This window comes from Sus scrofa, chromosome 7, assembly GCF_054392235.1.
Source record: "Sus scrofa isolate SSC_HxYL_T2T_F1_AM1 chromosome 7, Sscrofa_HxYL_maternal_Yorkshire_Landrace_v2.0, whole genome shotgun sequence".
NCBI classification, from domain to species: Eukaryota; Metazoa; Chordata; class Mammalia; order Artiodactyla; family Suidae; genus Sus; species Sus scrofa.
This window is the reverse complement of record NC_139389.1, coordinates 45,300,892-45,322,984: the sequence shown is the minus strand read 5'-3', so window position 1 is coordinate 45,322,984 and position 22,093 is coordinate 45,300,892. Positions and strand designations below refer to the sequence as shown.

General features: G+C 54.3%; 1 protein-coding gene and 1 long non-coding RNA gene across 8 annotated transcripts in view; both read right to left on the bottom strand.

Annotated features, from left to right (window-relative positions):
• The window catches only part of FOXP4 (forkhead box P4), a 50,847-nt gene extending 47,994 nt beyond the window's left edge, over window positions 1-2,853 (bottom strand). For 4 of the 6 annotated variants that reach the window (XM_084968045.1, XM_084968050.1, XM_084968047.1 and 1 more), the window contains exon 1: window positions 2,788-2,853. The gene's annotated coding sequence lies outside the window, so the exon portion shown is untranslated. Of the gene's footprint in view, window positions 1-2,515 lie in introns of all 6 variants that reach the window. The other 2 variants (XM_084968055.1, XM_084968051.1) reach the window with 2 other exon arrangements.
• Window positions 2,854-13,142: 10,289 nt separating this feature from the next.
• On the bottom strand, window positions 13,143-19,572 carry LOC106504408 (uncharacterized). 2 transcript variants are annotated; one of them, XR_001297855.3, is made up of 3 exons: window positions 19,461-19,572; window positions 14,855-15,178; window positions 13,143-13,501 (listed from the first exon to the last, which is right to left on the bottom strand). It is a non-coding gene; the product is annotated as an uncharacterized LOC106504408 (long non-coding RNA). The 2 variants fall into 2 exon arrangements; XR_002345719.2 differs by lacking the exon at window positions 19,461-19,572 and having other exon boundaries at window positions 14,855-15,979.
• Window positions 19,573-22,093: the final 2,521 nt, after the last annotated feature.

The window sequence follows — 22,093 nt, the reverse complement described above, 5'->3', positions numbered from 1 at the left end:
TCAGCAAACATTTGGGGAATTAATGGATTAAAGGAACCAACCCCCCATTCCCCCTGCTTTCCTGCCCCTAAGGAAGGGGTGTGTTTGGAGTAGGGGCCCAGCAGGATACGCGCATTCCTGGCAAGAAGGGACCTACCTGCCAGCAGCCAGAAAGGAAGTTTCTGGCCCAAGGCAGAGGAAGGGGGGTGGCGTATGGGTGCCCAGGTGTGCGAAGGGCACCTACACAGAAAGGGACAGGTCCTTTTGCAAGTTGGGTCCAACTTGCCCTGCCCTCCCCGACAGTCGCCAGTACTGGTGTTAGGCATTTCCCTCCCTAGGGCTCAGGGGTGCCCTGATTCCATAACTCTGCTCAGGATCGGGAGAAAGACAGAACCCCCCCCAGGGGGGGCAGCGCTTTAGTGCCAGGAGAAAAGGTCCCCATGGTCTCCCCCAGCATAGTGCCAAGGCTGGGACCAGGGTGGGTGATGGGACGGGATCCAGGAAGAGCGATTCAGGTCTTACATAGGTCCTGAGTTGGGGTGGGGGGACAGAAGCACCCTCAGCGCCACTTCCTCCCCATGCCACCATGCCCCACCCCCAAAGGGGGAGTGACACCTGATGGGGAGCCCCACAAGACACAGCCTTGCTTTCGAAAGGCTCAGATCCAAGGGCGCCAGGGTGAGCAAGCTGTCCGGGTGCCCACGGCCCAGTCCCAGGGCCCTCCCTCCAACCTGCCAGGTGACAAAGAGACCAGAACCGGGCAAGACAAAGTTTCTCAAAAACGAAAACAAAACAAGCCTGCCGGCTTCTCCCATGCGGCAGTTTTCTGCCAGGTTGGCCAGGGGTTGTCTGGGGCAAGAGGGCTGTCTGAGGTGGGTGGCTCTCCTTAGGGCAGCTGGCGCCCAGCCAGCCAGTCAGACCTTTGGCCCCTTCCCCCACCGCTGGCTCACCAGGAGGGTCAGGGGCCAGCAGGGTTCAGTCCCAGTACCCGTCGGAAAGCGAGCTTCTTAGGTTCAAGCTTCTGGGTTTGCCAGTGGAGGTCTGTCTCCATTACCCAGCGTGGAACTAACCAGTCAGACCCTCCCAAGGTAGAGATGATCCCACTTCTTTCTGGGTGGGAGAAGGGGGCACCCAGCCGAGCTCCCAGCTGCAATCCTAGCTGCCTTTCAAACTGCACTCTGGTTGCCTCAATCCCAGACCCGACATAGTTCACGCTGGGACCATCCAGGCCCATGCTTTAAAACCAGATAAAGATACTAAAGTTCAAGTGAAAAACCCGCTTTGGCCAAAATGTTCCTGGGCTTTCGCAGCAACCACTGGGATGATAGTTTTAGACTCGGGTTTCCTCCTCGGGCCATCCCACCTGGTGGACCCCTCGGAGGTCAACCAGCAGGGAAATTGGTGCTGGGATCCCAGACACGCGGTGATCTCCAGACGCCTTAAACCCCAGGCGCTGGAGTGAAGCGTAAAAGGCCAGGCAGGGTTGGCAAGAGAGGCCGGCAGTGCAAAGGGACGAGCCGGGTGTTCTCTGGGCTCAGGGTTTCTGCGTTCCCCTATCCTCTTTCCCCCAACTACAGAGTCCGAGTGGGATGCCGATGGGTCCAGAAGGTCGCCCCACTTGGGGAGAAGGAATCCACAGACGTTAGGGCCTCTAACTCAGAATCCGCCTCCCGCGAAATCACACGGTCCTTTGCCCGGGAGGCCGGGATCCCAGGTCGCTCAGGGCGTCCCGCATTCTAGTGCCTCGGGCTGTAGCCGGGCTCAGCTCGAGTTAGTTTGGCGTTGATGGGGAGCGCGAGGCTGGGGCGCCAAAGGGGTGACCACCGGTCAAAGAGAGGTGTCTGGGGGGTCAGTCCAGGGGAGATGCCACAGTCAGCAGTCTGAGGGGGCGTCCTGCTTGGTCGCTCAGAGACACTCTTCCCAGGCGGCCTCCGAGCCCTGCTGCCGCCCTCTCTTTACCCGCTACGCGGTGAGGCAAGGCTCTCCCCAAACGGGGTGAATAAGGATATCCGCCGGGTCAGCCCCCACCCTCCAGCACGAAATCACAAGGGGCCGTTTCCAAACGCTTTCAAGTCCTCAAGAAGTTTTCCCTCTATCTCCGAGCTGACCGAGTGATGGGGGAAAGGCGCTGACTGGCCCCGAACCTGCGGGATGAGACCGCAGCAAAACGAGTGCCCTCCCCATCCAAGGCGACGCGGCGGGTAGCAGCGCGGTCCCCCACCCCCCCCGCCCCATCTGCCTCCGGCGCGTCTTGGGGAGTCCTAGACAGACTGGGTTTGGGGGAGCCCACTTCACCGCTTCCCTCCCCGGCTCAGGAAAGTCCGGACCGGGAAGTACTCTTTGTCTGACTCGGGGCCTGGGGGCTGGTGTCGCGCCCCCAAACACCCCATTCCCCGCGGGCAGGCCAGGAGGGGGCGGGGCCCAGATTCTTGGGGGGAGGGCGGGCCTCAGTAGCTTTTCCAGCCCCCCCACCCCCGCCGACCTCAACTGCCCCCCCCCCGGCCGCCGCCGCGCGCCGCCGCGCCGTAACCCCCACCTGTTCCCCAGGCAGCTCCGGGCCTCGGGGGCCCGGGGCCAGGGGCGAGGTGTCGCGGCTGCGCCGGGTCAGGGCGCTGCAGCCGGCCCCGGCTGGAACAAAGTGCGCCGGCCTGGGCCCGGCTCCTCCCGGCGCCCGGCGCTTCTCCGGCGGGCAGTTTGCAAACACAAAGTGAGCCAGTGAGCGGGCGAGAGAGTGCGCGAGCGAGGGAGTTGGTCTGGTCGCCGGCCCAGCCCCCACCCGCGTCCCCAGGGCTCCGGCCCGCCACCTACCTGTCCGGCCCGGCCGCTCCGTGCGGGCTCCGGCCCGTCAGCCCGCGCGGGGCATGGGGCTCGCTCGGGTCGCCGCCCGGGCCCGCCGCCGCCGCCCGCTGGGGCTGCCCCTCCGCGCCGCCCGGCGCCGCGCAGCTCCGGGGCGTCCTCCCTCCGCGCCGCGCCGGCCGGCCGCCGCGCGCCCTAGCCCCGCCGGGGCATCGCACTTTGGGGGCAGCTCAGCTCGCTCCGGCTGTGCTCCTTCTTCCCGATCCTCCCGCGACGCTAGTTCGCTCGCTCCGGCGCCCGAGCTCCGGGACCCCGGCGTCCCCGCCCCCGGCCCAGCCCTGGTTCCGGCCCGGGCTCCTCCCCGCGGCGCCGCCGCCGCCTGCGCCGCACCCTCCTCGCGGGCTGGGGGCTCCGTCCCGGCCGCCGGCCGCACCGTCCGGTCCTCAGGGGCGGCCGGCTCCGGACTCCGAGGGGCTGCGACTGAGCCCGGGCAGCGAGTGGCTGCGAGCGGGCGACGCGCGGGCGGGGCGGGAGAGGGCGGGGGAGGAGGAGAGAAGGGGAAGGAGGGAGCGCGCGGAGAGGGAGGGAGGAGAGAGCGAGCGAGCGGCGGAGGGAGGGGAGACCAACTTCTAGCGCTACCATAATTCGCCTAAAGCAGGTGCAGCAACTTTTTCCCTGTCGGGCGCCCAGCCCTGACCGAGAGGAGACCACGTGGACCAAACTTTAGGGAAAGAAGAGTGGGGATCTGGGGAGAAGACGCAGGGTTGCGGACCTGTGAAAGGGGGGGAGGCGGAGAGATTCCAGGGATTCACCCTAACCTGGTGAAGCCCAGGGCGCGTTTTGCAAACCCCAGCCTTTCTCTGGAGTCTGGAGGTACGGCCAAGCCCTGCTCCCACACGGTTCATTGGTTCCCGGCGGGCTGCGCCAGGCGCGGGGAGTGGCTATGGGTGGGGGGACGGGGACCAGAGCCCGGAGCCGCCGTCCTTCCTCCTCTCCCTCCGGTGCCCCACTGCGTGGGGCTGGGGGTGGGCTTTTGAACCCCGGGTGGGGGAGGTGGGGAGGTTCCTTCTGGGCTTTGTGAACGGTCACCCCGGGTGCGCCGCCGCCTCCCTCTCCGGAAGGGGAATTTCCCATAAAATGCTCTTCGAACCAGTGGGGGAAAAAAAAAAAAAAAAAGGCCCAAAGCCGGATCCACGCGGGCAAAGCGAAGTGCAAAGTAGAAGCAATTATCCGGACAAATTAGATTGTAAACAAAACTCAACATCTTTTGCCTGAGGGCGGGGGACAGTGGGGGGAGGGACCGGAGGGATTGCGGCGGCGGTGGCAAAGATGTGCATCTGGCCTGGGAGGGGGAAGTCCGGATGAGGAAAGGCCCCAGATCCGAGGGGGAGGGCTGTGCTACCAGCCGGCGCCCCACTCAGAGACCCGTGGAAACCTGAATAAAATCCTCCCTCTGCCTTCCATCCCGCAAACGTCTCTGGTCTGGCTCTGTGTGTTGCGGTGGGGAGAGATGAGGAGCACCTCGGGGGTTGTCAAGGACTGCCCATGATCAGGGCAGGACCCAGCTATGAGAGGAGGGCGGGAAGACATTGACTCCAGAGGCTCTCCGGACCCAAATCGCCAGAGGCAGGTGGAGATGGCAGACAGGATGCTTCTGTGGCACGTGAGCTGGGGGTGCTTCAGGAATCAGAACTTAGGCTATGCCAGGGCTGTTGCCTGGGGAGAGAGGATTTCTTGGAAGAGAAAGTCTGCAATGGGACTTGGAAGAAAAGGAGAGGAGGCTCCCCTCTTGGATTTTCCATCAAGCATTCCTTCCCTTTTCTGTGGGTGCAAACAGCCAGAAGTAGCTGTGACGTCAGTGCGGGGGTCCAGATCCTATGTATTTGCTCTGCATAGGGCAGGTGTGACAAGGCATGGTTGGGTTCTGCTGGAGCCTTTCAAGTCACGAGGTGTGAAATTGTTGGGAGAAGGACTCTAAGTGCCATTTACGTGGATGCCACAGTGTCCTTTCCAGTGGAACAATAGCAGAAGCCGTAAGAATAAAATAACCACAGCTAAGGTTTGAATCCTTACAGTTCAGTCATAGGACTCATTTAACCCTATGAGTAGCGAGTACTATTACCTCCATTTAACCCTATGAGTTAGCGGGTACTATTCCCAATAACCCTATGAGTAGTGAGTACTATTACCTCCAATAGTACTTCCCAATAACCCTATGAGTAGCGAGTATTATTACCTCCCAATAACCCTATGAGTAGTGAGTACTATTACCTTCCCAATAACCCTATGAGTAGTGAGTACTATTACCTCCACTTTACAAAAAGATTAAGTCACCTGTCTAGGCTTCCTCGGCTTGTAAGTGATGAAATAGGATTCCAACCAGAGCCGCTTCAGTGAGACTTTTAAAGCAGCTCCAGCTGCTCGTGGGCTACCTGAGGAGTACAGTTTGTGAGCAAGGAAGCCTTTGGTGGTGTGACTTGATTTATCTTCTTCTTTCTTTTCTTTTTTTACTTTTTAGGGGCACACCAGTGGCATATGGAAGTTCCCAGGCTAGGGGTCAAATCTGAGCTGCAAGCTGCCGGCCTACACTACAGCCACAGAAACACAGGATCTGAGCGGCATCTTCGACCTACACCACAGCTCATGGCAACACCGGATCCTTAACCCGCTGAGTGAGGCCAGGGATTGAACCCGCATCCTCATAGATACTAGTCAGGTTCTTAACCTGCTGAGCCACAACGGGAACTCCTTGATTTGTTTTCTATGGAGGGTCAGCTCTGGTGGGAGTCAGGGTATATGGACAGGCCTGGGCCTGGACTGCAGTTGGCAGGTCCTTGTGTAACCCCAGCTGGGCCGTGGCCATGCCCCTCAGGCCTCCATCCCATCCTTCCTGCAGAGGCTTTCAGTGGGGTGAGAACTAGAGACTTTTTTCAGTGCAAAAGAAGGAATGAGGGGACCTCCATGGGGCTTCTTCAGCTCCTCTCTGGCTGTCATGCCCACCACATCCTTCCCCATCATCTTACTGCAGCAGCCTACACACCTCCCACGTGGACTCAGTTACCCAAAGGGATTTCCCTGGGACATGCTTTGGCTTTCATTTCAGTTTACCCTCATCTCCAAGCCAGGTCTGTTCCCAGCACCCTGGGAGTCACAGTGGGGAGCCCAAGGGAGGCAAAAGATCCTGTCTGGTCCTTTCCTCCTGGACATTTTCATCAGGAAACAAGCCCTTCCCAAAGAAAGATATAGAACACACACCCCCAATCAAAGCAGCCAATCTGAAGCCCTTCCTTCTGATGCCAGAGCTCCAGAAAAAGATGCAAAGGAGTAGCCCTTGGCTCCTGAGCTGGAGTGACTGGGGAAAGGCAGGAGGGTCCTCTTTCCATCCTTGCTCCTTCAAAGGGTACAGGGCCAGAGGCTGTGCTGTGGCAAGAACCAGGGCCCATGGCCTGGCACGACAGGAGGGGCTGTAGTTAAGAACATAGGGGCTGGAGTGAGGCAACCTGGGGGTGCACTTCACCGTCTGTCACCAGCTATGGGATCTGGGCAAGCCTCAGTCTCCTGGTCCACGCTGGGAGAAGCCTCCTAAGAAGGTTGGGAAGGTAGCATGAAAAAGCACAGACAAAGCATCTAGCTCCGTGACCTGTGCATCGAGTACTTTCCACGAACACTCATTTTTGGTTTTGTGAGCCCCATTTCCTCACCTAAAAACGAGAATACTGACCTCATAAAACCACATCATACATCTGCAGTTGATACTTTAATTAAGGGCCTGCTGTGTGCCAGACACTTGGTTCACAGGCTGTTCAGCTGCATCACCCCCAGGCGCGGTGGCTCTTTTTACAGTGAGGCATTCAAGCTTGGAGAGGTCAGGCAACTTGCCCCAGGTCACGCAGCAAGCAAGGACCCACTTCTAGGTCTTGCTTCAAAGAGAAGCTCTTTCACAGGGCCATCTGCCTCCCTGTTGTAGGGATGAAGTGGGCTAGTATGTGAGCTTGGTCTAAGCATTGGGCCTGGCACATGGGGGTATGGTGTGTCCAAAAACATCAGTCCCCTTGGAGTTCCCGTTGTGGCGCAGCGGAAACTAATCCAACAAGTATCCATGAAGATGCAGGTTCGATCCCTGGCCTCACTCAGTGGGTTAAGGCTCCACTGTTGCCAAGAGCCGTGATGTAGGTTACAGACGTGGCTCAGATCCCGTGTTGCTGTGGCTGTGGCATAGGCCAGCAGCTATGGCTCTAATTCAACCCCTAGCCTGGAAACTTCCATATGCTGTGGCCCTAAAAAAACCCCCAAAACCCAAAACCAAAACCAAAACCAAAACCAAAACCCAAACCCAACCAAAAAAAAAAAAAAAAAAAAAAAATCAGCCCTCTTATTCCCATGGCCCCACTACATCCAGACCCAGACCCAGATATTTTATGTTTCCATTCACCTGACTGCTGGAATCGTACTTCTTCTCCAAACCATTTTTTAGTTAATTAAGGAATAAAACTTTACCAGAATGAGGTAGCGGTTCAACTCCTACGTATATATCCACAGCAGTGCCTGCGTGTGTATTCCCCAAAAGACACACGCTAGCATGGTCTTCCCAGCATCACTCACAATGGCCATCAGCAGTGGACTAGGTGGAGAAGTCAAGACACTCTCACCCGCGGGCTAGGACTTGGGGACGAGAATGAACAAGCTATTGCCACACACAGCAACAGGGAGACGTCTCAGAAACAGAATGTTGAGCATGAGAGCCAGTCACAAGAGAGGAATTCCACTTCTCTGAAATTCTAACATCAGTCCAACTAATTGAGGTGCTGGAACTCAAGAGAGTAGCAGCTTTGGGTGGGAGAGTAACTAGGAGGGGGCCCGAGGGTGTTCCTGGGGGCCTGGGAATGTTCTCTGTTGCCTGAATTTGGGATTTGGTTACCTGAGTGTGCTTACTTTGTGACAATTGAGCTGGTGTCCATTAGGATTTGGGCATCTGCCTTTACACTTAAAAGGATAAAGTCGGAATTCCTGTCGTGGCGCAGTGGAAACAAATCCGACGAGGAACCATGAGGTTGCGGGTTCGATCCCTGACCTTGCTCAGTGGGTTAAGGATCTGGCATGGCTGTGAGCTGTGGTATAGGTCGAAGACGCAGCTTGGATTTGGTGTGGCTGTGGCTGTGGCTGTGGCCGGCATTGGACCCCTAGCCTGAGAGCCTCCATGTGCCGCTGGTGTGGCCTTAAAAAGCAAAAAAAGGAAAAAGTCTACTAATTGTTGCTGGTAGAGCTGAGGTCCTTCTATATCCCTCCCCCCCTTTCTCCATCCCTCCCTTGCCGGTAGCAGGGAGGGAGCCTCCCCAAGGAAGTTTTATGCTCTTAATCCTGGTGGCTTGGGTGTCTGGAAATTTTAAATAAAAAGTATCCTTCTGCTCCTTGCTTTACTCTTTGTTGGTGGTGTTTACTAAACTTCGTGTTGCTGAGATTCATTCGGGTTTGCTATGGGCACCTCTAGGTTAATTGAAAAGGCTGCCTGAGAGCGTTCCTTCTCAGCAGTGCGCCCCTGTTTCTTTACCCAGCCTCCCCAAAATAGCCAGTTGGGTCATTGATGGCCAGTCTTTGGCTATTGCAGTCACATGGCTTTCTTCTGAGCAGGGTCCCCCACCTCCACCCCAGGGCCTTCTGCTTCTCTCTCCTTCTTTGCTCCCTGCCCAGTCAAGTTGACACCCCCCTACACTATGGTTCCTCAATCTGGAATCTTCTCCCCTCCCCATCTCCCAGCTGCTCCTCCCCAGCCCAATTCACAATCTTTCTGACTCAGAAAGACCCAGGATCTGTGCTGGGTGGAGGTGGGGGAGGGATGGAAGGGGGGAAGCTAGCCTTTTCCTTTGCTGCAAAGGCCCCTGTTCCCCCAAGATAAATGACGATTTAAACAAAGAAATATTTCATTAAGGGTTGATATCTTAATGAACTGTGCCAGGAACCTTCAAGGCACTCTCCAGACTCTCCCCTTTTTAAGGGGGGCTCCTACCCTGGGGAGGAGGCTAATCAGTTTACCATATTGCCCTGAGTAGAGGTCCATGCAGTGTGAGAAGCTGTCCCATCCCACAGGGGCAGTGGAGGAGGGAAGGGCACCCAGACAGGAGGTGGGGGTAGGGTGGGGCCTGGTGGCCCCTTTCAGTGCCAGGCTGGCCGCCCGGTGCTGGGCCCTGAAAGATGCTTGCAGGCCTCCCTGCGTTCCCTTTTGGGACTCAGACTCAGGCCTTGTCCACGGGGTGGGGGCTTGGGACTCCAGGCTGATTGGTGGAAAATCATTCATTAAGGATCAGGAAATGAACAATAACCTGACAAGCAGTGGACAATTTGCCATCAACTAGAACACGGTGTCTTTGGGTGACATGAGCCCCTCTCTGTTGAGGGATTTCTGAGCAGGGAGAAAGGAAGGTACAGGAAGGTTCCCTGCAGCAGAACCCAGTCATTCCCCGGGGTGGGGTGGGGGAGGGGAGGTGGGGGAGGGGAGGAGGTCCCTGGGGGCCTGGAGAGGCCAAGGAAGGGCTCAGAGAAGAGAACCCCTTCTCCCTTCATGCAGTTCATCCTTCAAGGGCCAGCCCCCCCCCCCTTCCTCGTGAAGACCCGCTTGGATTTAAACCCCCATTCTGTCACTTTCTAGCCTGAAATCCTGAAGCAAGAGGCCTTCAGCTCCGTTTCCTCTACTGCAGAAGAGAGAGGGGGCAGAGGGTCTGGCAGAGAGCTGGTGAGTACACCTCCTGCGGGATCTCAGCCTTGGCATCTGATAGACCGGAGCCACAATTGTTCTCTCTCCATCACCCCAGCCCACTTCCGCCTCTTCCCCTCTCCTCCTTAGCCCTCCTGTCCGTGTTCCAAGGTGTCATGGGCTACCTTTTACGTCCTATGCACCTGGTGACTTTTGAACACACTGTATTGTTTGTTAACTGTTTAACCATTGATGCCCTATCTCTCTGACTACATAACAGACAGAGATCAGGGCCCATGATTTAGTCATTTGGGGGATTTCCTCTTGCACCAGGCCGCGTGTGTTTTGCAGAGGAGAGGCACAGCAGATGCATGTTGATTTGACTTGATTATGATTTGATACCTAGTTTAAAAAAAAAAAAAAGTCTGACACCTCAGGGCAAGTTGTAGAACCTATGAAGTAGCTGTGTCTCCAGTGATTGGAGGGAGAGAGCTGGGGGTCAAGTGGGGACTTGGAGAGAAAATGGGACAAGGCAGCACCCTCCCTCCTTTGGGGTCATCCCCTGTTACCATGGGGCCGTGGCCCCCATTCTCATCACCGTGCCCTTTCTATCTGTCCACTGGGGACACCTTCAGAACTTGGTGCTCAGCACGGGAAGCTCTCCTTCCTTGGGAATCTGGAAGGCCTGGGCTTTGGGGTCTTGGCCACTGGCCCCAGAGGCTGAGGTGAGATGTGATGGAGGAAAGTCAAGGCCAAGGTGGCCTCACACTGGAAATGGCAACACCTATGGAGTATCTGCTGCAGACTGGGTACTTTTCAAGTGTATCTCTGATCCCTAACATTTTTGATTATTGTGTTTGATTTTATTATTTTCTTTCTTTTTATGGCTGTACCCGCAGCATTTCCATCGAAATTCCTAGGCTAGGGGTTGAATCAGAGCTGCAGCTGCAAGCCTACACCACAGCCATGACAACAACAGATCCGAGCTGCATCTGTGACCTGCACTGCCACTTGCAGCAATGCTGGATCCTTAACCCACTGAGGGTGGCATGGCTCAAAGCTGCCTCCTCACAGAAGCTTATATCAAGTTCTTAATGTGCTGAGCCACAACGGGAACTCCTCGTGTTTGTCTTCAAAGAGAAGGCCGTGCAGAGGAATAGATGTAGGGTGGGTATAAGGGGAGAGAAGAGAGAATCTTTTTTTTGTTTGTTTTTAATTGGCGTAGAGCTGATTTACAATGTCGTATTAGGTTCAGGCTTACAGCAAAGCAAAGCAGTTGTACATACACACACATCTCTTCTTTTTTCCATATAGGCTATTACAGACCATCGAGTGGACCTCCCTGTGCTATACAGAAGGACTTCGTTAGTTGTCTGTTTTCTATGAGAGAGTCTTCATAAGTCCCTGATTGTGAGTGGCGACCGGTGGGGCCCATGGAGTGGGACTCACATACGTTCCTGGGCTCCTTCCCCCTGGGTCGCTGGAGTCCACTCCATGCCTGGCCTGGATTCCGGGGCCCACCTCCTTCCTGGTTCTCCTGCACCCCCTCTTCTCTCTGGCCTTCTCTCTTCTCTGACCCTCTGCTCTTGACCCTGACCCTCCAGCCCCTAAGGTTTCCTCTCATGGCCATTAGGCAGCAGGAAGTCCCCGGAACTAGGCTCCTGAAAGGCTAGAGTGAGGCTGGATCTTTTTTTTTTTTTTTTTTTTTGCATTTTTAGGGCCATACCCGTGGCATATGGAGGTTCCCAGGCTAGGGTCCAATCAGAGCTACACCTGCCGGCCTACACCACAGCAACGTCATATCTGAGCTGTGCCAGATCCTTAACCCACTGAACGAGGCCAGGGATCGAACCTGCAACCTCATGGTTCCTAGGCAGATTTGTTTCCGCTGCACCATGAAGGGAACTCTGAGATGTATGTTCGGTATGCACTACCAGGGTTTCCCCAGCAGGACTGAGCCCACCCAAGGCGCTGACTCGATAACCCACTTCAATACCTTCCTTCTCTTCCTTTTTTTTTTTTTTTTATTTTTATTTTTTTTGTCTTTTTGTCTTTTGTTGTTGTTGTTGCTATTTCTTGGGCCGCTCCCGCAGCATATGAAGGTTCCCAGGCTAGGGGTTGAATCGGAGCTGTAGCCACTGGCCTACGCCAGGGCCACAGCAACGCGGGATCCGAGCCGTGTCTGCAACCTACACCACAGCTCACGGCAACGCCAGATCGTTAACCCACTGAGCAAGGGCAGGGACCGAACCCGAAACCTCATGGTTCCTAGTCGGATTCGTTAACCACTGCGCCACGACGGGAACTCCCCTTCTCTTCCTTATTCAACTCCCCCATTTCTCCTCCAGTGTTTCCTTTACCTCCGAAATCAACCACGTGTACTGGAATTGGTGTCTCAGTCCTGCCTCTGGGGCAACCCAGCCTAAGGCACCTGGGTACTGGTATTATCCTCATTTTACAGAAGACAGGACCAGAGCTCCAAGAGGTTGAAACTCACACACAGTTTCACAATTACATAAGCCAAGTGCCCATATTCACTCCCTGGCTTGTTACACAGGAACGGCCACTGCATGGCTCTACCGTATGGCTTCTTGAGGGCCATTCCCCTCTGCCCCCAGAGTCTGGTTCAAGGCCATTCCCTTTGGTTTTCAGCCTCGAGAGGTAAGAGGTGAGGGACAGCATGGGTCTGGCATACCCTGGCCGGAAGTGGGGAGTGTTTCCAGATCACCCCACCCTCCCTGCCTCCCCGTGGGTCCCTGGCCAGTGGTCAGAGCCACTAGATCACAGACAGAGAACACCTACACGGCTGGACATAGGTTGAATGGAAACAAGTGAAAGCTACCTGGAGTGCTGGAAAAGGAGAGAAGAGAGAGCCAGGAGCACAAGGAGAGGGTGGATGGGGGGCTGAGGAATCATTCCACGCCTTTGCATTATGCAAGGATCAGACTGCCCTGCATGCAGCAACCCCTATAAAAGAGGGGGAATTGGGGGGAAACATTTAAAAAGGAGTTCCCGTTGTGGCACAGTGGAAAGGAATCCAACTGCTATTCCTGAGGATGCGGGTTTGATCCCTGGCCTCACTCAGTGGGTTAAGGATCTGGCGTTGCCATGAACTGTGGTGGCTTAGATCCCATGGTGTTGCTGTGGCTGTGGTGTAGGCTGGCAGCTGAAGTTCCAATGCAACCCCTAGCCTGGGAACCTCCATATGCTGCAGGTGCTGCCCTTAAAAAAAAAAAAAAAAAAAAAAAAAAGGAAAAAAAAACCAAACAAACAGAAAAAAAAAAAGAGGAGAAACTGGAGTGAGAGCTCAGAAAGGGTTTCTTGATCATGGAGTTTGCCTTGGTCTCTGCAAAGTCCCTTGCTAGGAACCTCAGGCCCAAAGGAGAAACTGACCAGTCTCTTCTGAGTGTGGCGGTGGACCCAGCGTGGGGATGACCTGAGCCACAAAAGATAGAAGTTACACGGAGGAGTCTCTGCTGTGGCGCAGTGGGTTAAAAATCCAGTGTTGTCTCTGTGGGAGGCATGGGTTCGATCCCCGGCCTAGTGCAGTGGGTTAAGGATCTGGTGTTTGCCAAAGCTGTGGCATAGGTTTCAGCCACAGCTCGGATTTGATCCCTGGCCTGGGAACGTCCATATGGCACGGGTGCAATCGAGAAGGAAAAAAAATTTACGCGGCAAGAACATCTCGCAATTTTCTACTTGTTTGGTTTTCACAACACCTTTGTCTTAATTTCCGTTCTCGGGAGACTGACTGACATAGGGATTGGAGGAGTGGGTGTAGGGAGTCGGGGAGGGGAGCGGCGGGTGGGAGGCCAACTGGGAGCGTTAGCCTCCACTGTGAGCGAGAGGGCACGTTCCCACTCGGAAACCCAGGAAGATGTTTGAGACATGCCTCGAGGTGTCCATACGACGGGGCCAGAAGCTGGGGTATTTATCCAGCAACTCCTTCTTTGCCATCGGTGGAGGGCTGCTTTCAGACACAGTAACTCTCCAGCGCTTCCGGCTTGTCTTGAGCCTGAGCCAAGGGTGTTTCCATGGCTAGGAAAAAAAAAAGAAAAAAAAAAAAGAAAGAAAACCCTCAGGCAAAGAGCAGGTGTTGGCAGTAAGCAGCCTTCTCCATTTGGAGGTAAGTGCCGAGAGACGTGGGCAGAACGCCAGCACCTGCCACACGCTGCCCTCCTTCTCCTTCTCTTTTCCATGTGCCTTTGCGGCTTTGTGTCATCTCCCTGTCCCTTCTTAAAAGCTTCGTGTTCTTGGAGTTCCCATCTTGGCTCAGTGGTTAACGAATCCGACTAGGAACTATGATCCCTGGCCTTGCTCAGTGGGTTTGATCCCTGCCCTTGCTCAGTGGGTTAAGGATCCGGCGCTGCCGTGAGCTGTGGTGTAGGTCACAGACACGGCTTGGATCCCGAGTTGCTGTGGCTCTGGCCAAGGCCCGTGGCTGCAGCTCCAATTCGACCCCTAGCCTGGGAACCTCCATATGCTGAGGGAGCGGCCCAAGAAATGGCAAAAAGACAAAATAAATAAATAAATGAATAAATAAATAAATAAAAATAAAAGTTTGGTGTTCTCAAAGCGTCAGCCTTGGCCCATGGCTCTCAAGCTACGCGTCCTCTTGGACAATCAATCCTGTGTTCGCTCATGGGTTTAACTCCCATCTGTGGGTTGGTGACTCCAAGCATGGTCACTGCCTTGGACCTCACTCCCCCTGCCATGTCCAGGAGCCTGCAGTGATGGCAAACCCAGCACACCCCGGACCCCAGTCATCATCTCTATCCAAGGTCGTGCCCACATCTGCATTTTCTCCCCAGGGGTGGCATCGCGATCAACTCAGTCACTCTGGAAACAAGGACTCAGCCTTTGGTTCCCCCGCATGCTTCCTTTTCACATCCAGTCAGTCACCATGTCCTAGGGATGTGGCTTCCAAAGTATTTCTTAGAGTCATTCCTTCCTCCCCACCCCCACTCCAACTGCCATTGGCTGTACCCTCTTCTTTTTTTTTTTTTGTCTTTTTAGGGCCACACCTGCAGCATATGGAGGTTCCCAGGCTAGGGGTGGATTTGGAGCTGCAGCTGCTGGCCTACGCCACAGCCACAACACCACCAGATCCCAGTTGCCTCTTCGACCTACACCACAGCTCACCGCAACACCAGATCCTTAACCCACTGAGCAAGGCTGGGGATTGAACCTGCGTCCTCATGAAAACTAGTCAGATGCATTTCCCTGAGCCACAATGGGAACTCCTAGACCCTCTTCTACCTGGGATAGTCCAGTAGCCTCCCTCCTAACTGACTCCCACTTCTAACCTGATCCCCTCCCCACCTCCTTTGGGTCCATCCGCCACAGTGGTCAAAGGATTCAATCTATAGTGCCAACTTGAACTTGTCATACCTTGTTCAAGACCCAGTCCCTCCGGGCCAATTTTAAGCACCTCGATCTGGTGCAACAGGCACAAGGTGTCCTTTCTTGAATCTTCAGTGGCCACTCCCAGCTCGGCCACGTCAGTCTTCTGGCATACACTGGGCTCTTTCCTCTCCGGCTGTGCCCTCTGCTTGGAATACCTTTCCTTCCCCGTGCTTCCCCAGCTGACTCTAAGCCGTAGCTTAGATGACACCTCCTCTTGGAGGTTTTCCTTGAATGCTCCGAGCTGGATTAGACACTCTTCTGCTGTGCTCTTGTATTGGTGCAAGCATCAGAAACTTCACAGCAAACAGGCTTAAATAACAGTAGGGGAGTTCCTGTCATGGCACGGGGAAAACGAATCCAACTAGGAACCATGAGGTTGCGGGTTCGATCCCTGGCCTCGCTCAGTGGGTTAAGAATCTGGCATTGCTATGGCTGTGGTGTAGGCCGGTGGCTCAGCTCCGATTAGACCCCTAGCCTCGGAACCTCCATATGCCATGGGTGTGGCCCTATAAAGACAAAACAAACAAACAAACAAACAAAAAACCCAAGAGGAATAGATTGACCCGTGTGAACTGAAACATCAAGGAGTAGGGCTTGCTGCAGGTGAAGTGTGATCCAGGGGCTTAAAAAAATGATGCCCTTAGGTTCTCTGCATTGCTAATCCTGCCTTTCCCTGGGTGGGCTTCATTCTCAGAGTCCTTGGAAGGAGTCCCATAGCTTCAGACTCACATCCTGCCCAGTTCAGTGCAATGAACTGTTCAAGAAAATGCTGGCTTGTTGGGACCTGTCTGGGGATTTACTTGCCCCTCTAGGAACCAATCAAATATCCAAGGGCTTAGAGGGTTCTACTTGCGTGGCTGGCACTCCATGGCCAGCTTGTTTCTGTAATGGCAGAGTTCAGTAGTGGAGACAGAGACCAGCAAAATTTTTTTGGTCATTTCAGGGCCACACCTGCAGCATATGGAGGTTCCCAGGCTAGGGGTTGAATCAGAGCTGTAGCTTCCTGCCACAGCCACAGCAATGCCAGATCTGAGCCCCGTCTTCAACTCATACTATAGCTCACGGCAACAACGGATCCTTAACCCACTGAGCGAGGTGAGGGGTTGAACCTGCGTCCACATGGATACTAGTCAGTTTCGTTTCTGCTGAGCCACAAAGGGAACTCCAAACTTTTTTTGGTAAAAGAACAGACAGTAGATATCTTAGGCTTTGGGGGCAGAGGCAAAATTGAGGTTATTTATGTAGTGAACGTCATAACAAGAAGGCAAAGAAATTTCCACACAATTCTTATTGATGGAATTACAATTACAATAATAGCTGAATACATTTTTTTTTTTTTTGGTAATAAAAGGTCTGTTAATGAGAAGAAGGGGAAATTTTTGGTGGGAGGAGGGATAATGTTTTGCTTAAGTAGGCTTCAAAATAAAGGCTCCTTACCATCAGATTGATGGCAAATGTTCATCTATAAAAATTAGTCTTAGTTCACAGACTAGACTAAAACAGTCAGGATTCAGTCCAGAGGCCACAGTTTGCAGACCCCTCCCCTGAATTAAATCAAATCATTATCAAGCTAAGAGGCTGTGGGAAGATGGAGAAAGAGATGGCAGACCACTCTGATGGTGGAGACCATATGGGTACCGTAGGTCCTTGAATATGGGGCTACCTTTGTAATGCACCATTCACAGAGTCTGGCCATGAGGGTGTTTTATAAGACATTCCTTGTTCTCTCTCTTACTCTTTTTTTTTTTTTTTTTTTCTTTTCATGGTGACACCTGGGGCATATGGAAAGTTCTGGCCTAGCGGTTAAAAGGGAGCTGCAGCTGCTGGCCTACAACCACTGCCACAGCGACATAGGATCCAAGACACATCTGTGACCTATGCCACAGCTGGCAGCCAGGCTGGATCCTTAACTCACTGAGGGAGGCCAGGGATCGAACCTGCATCCTCAGGAACATGTGTCAGGTTCTGAACCCACTGAGCCACAAGGGGAACTCCTAAGACTTTTCTTTATAAGACAAGTTCAGGCCATTAGGCCACCCAATGCTGACGCCACCCCTATAACATAGGCAGGGCAAAGGTGGCTGTAACCTTTTTACAGAAAGCAAACTGGGGCTCAAAGAGGGGTGATGTGTCTGAGCTTTCCCAGCAAGGCTGCTCTAGGCTACCTTTCAGGATTCTAAGACACGGCCTTGGGACGAGTGCTTTGTTGTGTGACAACTGAGATGGCGTGGTACCTCCTGGTGCGGGAGCAGAGGCTGGGCCAGCAGGAATATAGGCTGGTCTGTACACAGCCCCAGAGGCTGGGTCTCCAGCGGGCCCTGTGACATCCGGCGGTCCACGGGGGTGGGCGTGATCCACAAAGGTGCTCAGGAACCCAGTTCTGTTTTACAAATCTCTGGGCTTAAGTCTGTCTCCCTTCTAACTTCCCGAGCAGGACAGGTGATACCGGCTCGGTAACCCTGAGCTAGAGAGAAATCTGGCTTCAGGCAAGAATGCTCAGAACACAAATAAGGAGTCTGACCCCTCACCTTACTGCCTCCAGCCTCGAGGCCTAGCCTCAACGCAGTCCCAGAAGAGCATTCCGGGTCATGCAGGCCAGGGTGGGGTTTAAACTTTGATGCTGGGGTGACCTCAGGGTGGGGGCTGGCCGTGGGCAGCCAGCTCTCAGCAGGACCCTCTCAGCCCTCCTCTAGGGCTGACCTGGCCTCAGACGGGGCGGCCCAAGGTCAGGGAAGAATCTGGGAATGTGCAGAGGCAGCCAGAAGTGAAGGATGCTTATTGGGACCTTCCCAAGATGACGATACATAGCAAGTGTGTGCTCGCTGGTACACAGACACACACATCCATAGGTTTCAGACATGGATTTGCACACTCCTGTAGGCAGACGGTCACACCCACACAGAGCTTCACTGCCAAGATCTCACAGGCATACACACACACACACTCCTCCGGTTTCCCACACTTATTTTCACACTCCCAGGCTCACGCCACACACTCATACACACCAGTACTAGTTTCTTGGTGTTGCTGTAACAAAGTGCTGTACCCTGGATGGCGGAAAACAACAGACCTTTGTTCTCGTCTCTCAGTTTTGGAAGTTGTAAGTCCAAAGCTAAGGTCCTGTCTGAGACCTGTGGTGGGGGATCCTTCTTTGCCTCTTTTTTTTTTTTTTTCGTCTTTTTAGGGCCGCTCTTGGGGCATATGGAGGTTCCCAGGCTAGCGATCAAACTGGAGCTACAGCCTCTTGCCAATGCCAGAGCCACAGCAAACACTGGATCCAAGCCGAGTCTGCGACCTACGCCACGACTCACAGCCACGTCAGATCCTTAACCCACTGAGCAAGGCCAGGGATCGAACCCATATCCTCATGGAACCACTAAACCACAAAGGGAACTCCCTTTCTTTGCTTCTTGCCAGTTTCTGACAGCTCTGGCCTTCCTTGGCTGATCTATGCATCACTTCAGTTCTCTGCCTCCATCTGCACGTGGACATGTGCTTCTGTGTTTTCTTTTCTCTTTAGGGCCAGAGGCACATGAGGTTCCCAGGGGTCGAATCGGAGTTACAAGTGCTGGCCTACGTCACAGTCACAGCAACGTGGGATCTGAGCCGTGTCTGCGACCTACATCCCGGCTCACGGAGACACCAGATCCTTAACCTACTGAGCGAGACCAGGGATTGAATCCGCGTCCTCATGAATCCTGGTCGGATTCTTAACCCGCTGAGCCACGACGAGACCACCTACCTGGACGCCTTTTGATCAGGTTGCTAGTTATTGCGTGAGGGGCCACCTGACTTGAGTCTGACCTCATCTGAACCACTTCCCTCTGCACTGACCCTGTTTCCAAGCAAGTTTATATTCTGAGTCTCTGGGGCGGGGGTTAGGACGTCAATGTATTTTTTGGAGGGAAATACAATTTGACACATAACAACCCCTTATGGCCATAAAATCTCCCATGTACATGTCATATTCCCAGAGCGACACACAGATGTATACGCTCTCAAAGTCACACAGACACATGTTCACACTTTCTTACAGTCACAAAAATCACACCCCCCCACGTATGCCACCAGGATCACACACACACACACACACACACACACACACACCCATACACACACTCACAGGCACACACTTTCCTTCAGCCTCCGTCTTACAGTCCCTCCTTCACAGGCCCGCCCACCCCGGCAGAGGCCACCCCGCAGGGGTCATGCTCCGAGACCCGCACCTTCGAGGCCTCACACTTGGCTCATACCTTTCACATCCTCTCCCACCCACGCCGTCTCTCCCCTTCTGACTGCATCCAGCACACCCGATCCCCAAGCCACCCTCAGGGTAGGGAGGCGGCAGCCGGCTGGGCACCCAGCCCCACCCCAGCCAGGGTGCCAGGTGGAGACGCTCTCGCTGGGACCAGGCGCCCCCCACCCCAAGCCGTCTCCATCGCAGACTCCCAGTCTTCCTTCTCTGGGGCAGACAGACAGACAGACAGACGGACCCATGCACACACGCTCTCACGCTCCCCCCCGCGCCCCTCCGGCAGCCCCACGGCAGCAGTCTGTTCCTCATTATGGGCCAATGCGCCTGTTTACTCACCCAGCTGGAGATGGTTAGAGAGTGATAAATAATGAAAGAGAAAACAGGCTTTTCCCCTCTGCGGCTTCTATTTATGTAACATGTGTCACAGCTCACTCACAGACTTTGTTTCAGAGCTGCTTGCAGGAAATAGTTTATTTTTTCCGGAAGGTGGCTTGGGGGGCGGGGTGGGGGGCCAGGGTTTGGGTTTCTGGTCTCACGCCCATGGGAGTTTCGGGATCTGGTTCCCAGAGCCCTCCTCCCCGTGGAGCTCTGGGAACAGACATCTCCGGCGCAGACATCACGGCCCAAGGCTGCCTTAGAACTGGGTTTTCTGACTCCACTGATTTGGAAGGAGTTGGGGGCGGCTGGGGGCCCTTCCCAGCTGCCTGTGAAACCCCTCAAACAGATGGGCTGGTTTTAAGAGCTGCACAGCTTGGGGCTAGGAGTCCCTGAAAGGAGTGGGTGGGACAAGGGGTTTCCCAGGTAGCCTGCACCTGTTAGGGGGAGGGTGCAAAACGATTCCATCTAGAAACTGAATAACAGATCCCTGCCTTGTGTCCACTTAGCGGTCTCACCTTTGTGGGCTGAGGCTTTGGGACTTTGACCTGTTGCTTCCCAGGTGAGGAAGTTGAGGAACAGGGACCCAGAGGGACTCGCCATGGTCTGCTCCCCTGGTTATGAACAGCCAGGACTTCAAACTCACCCATCACATTATCCCCCATCCCCGTCCCAGGGCACTGCCCTCTGAAGAGTTCTGGTTCACTTAACGCACACTAAGGCGGCGGGGGCGGGGGGGAGTAGTTCTAAGGGTGTGGGGGTTTGGGATGTGGGGGGATGTGAGCTGTCAGCGATCTGAGAGTACCTCCATCCGTCCTCCCCTGACACCAAGGTGTATATCCTTTCGGGGGATGCTCCAGGGAGGGAAGAAGCAGCAGGAAGCTGTCCTGCTTCCCCGTCCCCAGTGCAGGGAAGATCTTGGGAGGTTTGAAGTCAACCTGTGCCCCCTGAACCTGTCTCTTTGGATGCCAGCCAAGGAGCTCATGCCTTCTTTGACTGGCGCCTCAGCGGGGTCCCTGGCCACCTGCTGGGGAAACTGCTGAGGTATAGACCCTAGGAAATGCAGAGTCTACTGTGGAAGCTGGACTGGGAGGCCCCCAGCTCCCAAAGGCTGTGTGTGTGTGCGCGCGTGTGCGTATAGGTGACATGGGATCCATCCTGCCTGGTGGCCTCAGGGATTCTTGCCAGGACTGTCCTACCAGCCTCTCCTGGCTGGTAGGAGAAGTGGACACATTCGCAAGGCAATGACTTTTATTTTTTTGGCTGCACCTGCGGTAGGCTGAAGTTCCCCAGGCCAGGGATTGAACCCATGCCACAGCAGCGACCTGAGCCACTGCAGTGACTCTGCCAGATCCTCAAGTGCCTGGTCACCAGGAAGCTCCGACAATGACTTTTAAACACTCCCTGACAAGCATAAGAACACACAGTGAGGACTCAGTGCAAAAGAGGAAAAGTGTCAAGGAGGTGGCTTTCCAATTTAATGGGTGTCAAAATCACAAGGGAGCTTATGAAAGGCTGAAGCTCAGGCTCACCCCTGGGGGTTACTTCAGCAGGCGGAGCACATCCAGGAATGGGCATGGCTGACAAGGTCCTGGGAATTCTGAGACCGAGGGTTTCCCAAAGTCTGGGAGATGATAGCACCTTCAGTGGGCCCTGGATGTACCCTTGCTCCCAAAGGCATGATGGTCAAGTCCGGAGGGAATCTGACTGTCGCCCGAGAGCGGAATGAACTGGTCAGAAGAATGATAGAATTGGTTTGGTTGGAAGGAAGGGAGAGAGGGAAGAAGGAAGGAGAGAAGGAAGGGAGGGAGGGAGGGATTGAGGGAGGGAGGAAGGAAACGAGAGTTCCCGAACACCAGTTTGGTCCCAAGCCCACTTATAAGACATTTGGATCTTGGCTTTTGGACATCCATACCCATTTCTGAAACCTAAAACACAGTCAGTGTTTCATCCTTTTCAAAAAAACCTTTAAGTTTTTTATTTTTTTAGTTTTTACTTTGAAAAAACATTTTATTCTTATTACCAAGTAATGCTCCTAAAGGCACACCCACCTCAGCCTGACTCCAAACTTTTATATCAGCCCCGGCAGTTTGCATATCTTGGGGCACAGAGAACATGGCAGGCACTGTTTTAAGTGCTTTCTTTTTCTTTTTCTTTTTCCTTCCTTTTTAAGGCTGTACCCAAGGCCTATGGAGGTTCCCAGGCTAGGGGTCAAATTGGAGCAACAGCTGCCGGCCTACACCACAGCCACAGCCAGGCCAGATCCGAGCCACATCTGCAACCTACACCACAGCTCACGGCGATGCTGGATCCTTAACCCACTGATTGAGGCCAGGGATCGAACCTGCATCCCCATGGACCCAGTAAGATTCATTTCCGCTGAGCTACGACAGGAACTCCCTAAGTGCTTTCTCTGTACAATTTTATATTTACTGCACCACAATCCTGACAGGCAACTATATTCCCATTTTATTAAGGAGGACATCAAGGCTCAGAGACTTCTCTAAGGCCACTCAGCTATGCAAATCCTAGCAATGGGAAGAGTTAGTGCCTTTTTCCCCCCCTTTGGCCGAACCTATGGCATGCATAAGTTC